We start from the raw sequence: 4,525 nt of genomic DNA on the forward strand, positions 1-4,525 counted from the left end.
TTGGGTGTAAGAAAATCTAGGTGCATCATCAGATTTATAACTTTGGAGATGAGGTAGATTTAGTATACAGAGGTAGGAAATACAGAACAGTCTAACAAAGAAGGGTAGAGGCCGGGCACAGTGGCTCATGCCTGTAATCCCAGCACTTTGGGAGGCTGAGGCAGGCGGATCATTTGAGGTCAGGAGTTCGAGACGAGCCTGACATGGTGAAACCCTGCCTCTACTAAAAATACCAAAAAAATAAAAAATAAAAAAAAAATAAGCTGGGCGTGGTGGCGGGCGCCTGTAGTCTCAGCTACTCGGGAGACTGAGGCAGGAGAATTGCTTGAACCTGGGAGGCAGAGCTTGCAGTGAGCCAATATCGCGCCACTGCACTCCAGCCTGGGTGACAGAACGAGACTCTGTCTCAAAAAAAAACAACAACAAAAAAACGGCCGGGCGTGGTGGCTCACGCCTGTAATCCCAGCACTTTGGGAGGCCGAGATGGGCAGATCACGAGGTCAGGAGATCGAGACCATCCTGGCTAACACGGTGAAACCCTGTCTCTACTAAAAATACAAAAAAATTAGCCAGGCGTGGTGGCGGGTGCCTGTAGTCCCAGCTACTCGGAAGGCTGAGGCAGGAGAATGGTGTGAATTCGGGAGGCAGAGCTTGCAGTGAGCCGAGATGACGCCACTGCACTCCAGCCTGGGCAACAGAGCGAGACTCCATCTCAAACAACAACAACAACAAAGGGGGTAGAGTGAGGGTTGATACAGGTGACAAGTCTTACTTGGGGCATTTTGTGTTTGAGATGTTCAGGGCACAAGTTGAAAATATGGATTTATAGATTTGAAAGTCATTAGCACATATGTGGTAACAGAAGAGATGGCTGTACCAGATGCAGCTAGGGACAGCCAAATAGTCACGCACACAAACAGCCATAGCTTGCTGCTGGTTTTGGAGGTGGGCGCGCTTCTCCCTCATTCTTGGTGTTCCTCTCCACTGAGGGGGAGCTCCGTGAGCACAGCACTTGCAGCCTCTGCCTCCTCACCCACTTTGCTCAGGTCATGCGCACGCTGGGCTCTCCCGTGTTAGTTTTATGACTAGTAAAGGTGTCATGTTGATCTTACAGTCACACTGGGGGTTAGGGATTCAACCTGTGAATTTGGAAAGGGGAGGGGACATGATTCCGTTCATAACATGGGGTTACATCTTACTGAACGCCTACTCTTTTTTTTTGAGACAGGATGTTGCTCTGTCACCCAGGCTAGAGTGCAGTGGCATGATCTCAGCTCACTGTGACCTCCGTCTCCTGGGTTCAAGTGATTCTCCCATTTTAGCATCTCGAGTAGCTGGGGCTATGGGTGCATGCAATCACGCCCGGATAATTTTTGTATTTGTAGTAGAGACAGGGTTTTCCCCTGTTGGCCAGGCTGGTCTTGACCTTCTGCCCTCAAGTGAACCACCCATCTCGGCCTCCCAACGTGCTGGGATTACAGGCATGAGCCACTGTGCCAAGCCCTGAATGCCTACTCTTGACTAGACACTATGTATTTCATATTCATAATCTCATGTTCATCCTCACATCATAGTGTCCATTATTAACTTGGCCTTTATTTCCAGAATCTGAGTACTGGTCATGAAACAATTTATACACCCTTACTTAGGTGACCAGATCTGGGGGCAAAGACAGCTTAGATAGAAACTTCTACTTGGCTCCTGATAAGCATGAGCATCCGGAAAGTTCCAGGTAATGCTTACCACAGTTCCTTTCTCCTTTCTTGTTTGTTTGTTTGTTTTTCTTTGAGATGCATTTTCGCTCTTGCTGCCCTGGCTGGAGTGCAATGGCGCGATCTCGGCTCACTGCAACCTCTGCCTCCTGGGTTCAAGCGTTCTCCGGCCTCAGCCTCCCGAGTAGCTGGGATTACAGGTGCCTGCCACCACGCCCAGCTAATTTTTTGTATTTTTAATAGAGACAGGTTTTTACCATGTTGGCCAGGCTGGTCTCAAATTCCTGACCTCAGGTGATCCACCTGCCTCGACCTCCCAAAGTGCCGGGATTACAGGCGTGAGCCACCGCGCCCTGCCCTTTCTCCTTTCTTTCTTTTTTTTTTTTTTTTTGAGAGTCTCCCTCTGTCACCAGGCTAGAGTGCAGTGGCACGATCTCAGCTCACTGCCACCCTTGCCTCCCGAGTTCAAGCGATTCTCCTGCCTCAGCCTCCTGAGTAACTGGGACTACAGGCGCGTGCCACCAGCCCAGCTAATTTTTGTATTTTTAGTAGAGACGGGGTTTCACCATATTGGCCAGGATGGGCTCCATCTCTTGACCTCGTGATCCGCCCGCCTCAGCCTCCCAAAGTGCTGGGATTACAGGCATGAGCCACGGCGCCTAGTCTCTCCTTTCTTAAAGCTACCCCTCCTCCTTGTTCTCAGCTCCTCCCCATTCTCTACCTGCACTTGGTCACTTTCTTCTCCTAATTCCTGCCTCGGCTTGACCTCAGAAGCACTCCTTATTGCTGTTTCTGTGCCAGTCCCCCATGGGTGGACGGGGAGTGATTCTGTAGGCCACTCCATGTACTGCAATCCATCACCTAACTCATACTAGAGAATGCCTGTGTTACCAGTATAGCTGAAAAACAGCATTTATTTTTGTAGATGTGGCTGATTTTCATAAAGGTACCCTCCCCTCACCATTATATTAAATGGAGAAAGTAAAACTTACAGAGCTCTAGTGTCTTGCCCAAGGCCAGAGCGAGGGTCTGTTATATTTTGTGGGACTTACTCTAAGCCCTGTGCTTTCTGAACTATGTCATGCAACTGCCCCTTCTCTTCTGTGTTCTACTCGGCCCCGTGCTTTTGCTTCAGCCACTCAGGGTAATATCTCTCACTGACATTTATAATCCTTTAACTTCTTCTTTGACCTCTTTCTGCAGCATGTGTTACTGTGGGGTACTCATTATTATTATTATTATTTTCATTTGTTTAGAGATAGGGTCTCACTCTGTCACCCAGGCTGGAGTGCAGTGGTGCAAACATGGCTCACTGCAGCTTTAACTGCCTGGGCTCAAGCAATCCTCCCACCTCAGCCCCCAAGCAGCTGGGACTACAGGTGCACACCACCATGCCCTGCTAATTTTTCTAAGTTTTGTAGAGATGGGGTTTCGCCATGTTGGCCAGGCTGGTCTTGAATTCCTGACCTCAGGTGATCCACTCACCTTGGCCTCCCAAAGTGCTCAGATTACAGGCGTGAGCCACCGTGCCTGACCCATTGTCTTTTAAAACTCTTTCTGAAAAGCATTTTTAAAAAAGTCTTTATTTTCACATTATTTTATTTTTAGTTCTGAATCTACCTGTTAAACTGTTGGCATTTCATTTATCTGATCACTGGCACTTTAGTTTTGTTTTTTGAGGTGTACCACATAAATAGCAGCCTATTCCCTACCCACAGGACTGTCCCAAACACAGGCGGCACCTTTTTCCTCTTTGTATAGATGCTGTGATTCTTTTTTTCTTTTTTTGAGACAGAGTCTCGCTCTGTCCTCCAGGCTGGAGTGCAGTGGTGAGATCTCAGCTCACTGCAAGCTCCGCCTCCCGAATTCACACCATTCTCCTGCCTCAGCGTCCCGAGTAGCTGGAACTACAGGCACCCGCCACCACACCCCGCTAATTTTTTGTATTTTGTATTTTAACACGGGGTTTCACCGTGTTAGCCAGGATGGTCTCAATCTCCTGACCTCGTGATCTGCCCGTCTTGGCCTCCCAAAGTGCTGGGATTACAGGTGTGAGCCACTGCGCCCGGCCGACACCGTGATTCTTGTAGCGACTTTGATCCCAGCAGATTCTGACTTTGGTAACTGGGGACCATGTTTTGTGCAACACACACAAAATTTATGAAGGTACTCAAATTTCCTAAGGAAGGCTGTAAGTTCTCTTAACAGTAATGTCAAAGGCTGGGCGCGGTGGCTCATACCTGTAATCCCAGCACTTTGGAAGGCCTAGGTAGGCGGATCACGGATGTCAGGGGATGGAGACCATCCTGGCTAACATGGTGAAACCCCGTCTCTACTGAGCATACAAAAAATTAGCCAGGCGTGGTGGCAGACGCCTGTAGTCCCTGCTACTCAGGAGGCTGAGGCAGGAGAATCACTTGAACACAGGAGGTGGAGTTTGCAGTGATCTGAGATGGCGCCCCTACTCCAGCCTTGGTGACAGAGCGAGATTCCATCTCAAGAAAAAAAAAAAGAGTAATGTCAAAGATTGACAGTCTGAGAGACAGATGAGGGTTTGCCAGAATAGCCTGGAAAATCTTATAATGTTAGATTAGGCGACAGGGCAAAAAAAATAGTGGTGCTGTGGACTGACAGTATTTTTTCCTTTGGTATTTTCCTCAGAGACCCTAATGTTAAGTATAGTTCTTTGAGAACTGACATAACACTGTTGAAAATGCAGAGGGGTTAGATAAATAACACTGCCTATTACTCACAGTGGTGGACTTTTAGGTGATTTAAGTAAAATTCAGAAGGAAAGAACACATGGGTAATCA

The sequence above is a fragment of the Pan paniscus genome, chromosome 6 (assembly GCF_029289425.2).
Source record: "Pan paniscus chromosome 6, NHGRI_mPanPan1-v2.0_pri, whole genome shotgun sequence".
Classification (NCBI taxonomy): Eukaryota; Metazoa; Chordata; class Mammalia; order Primates; family Hominidae; genus Pan; species Pan paniscus.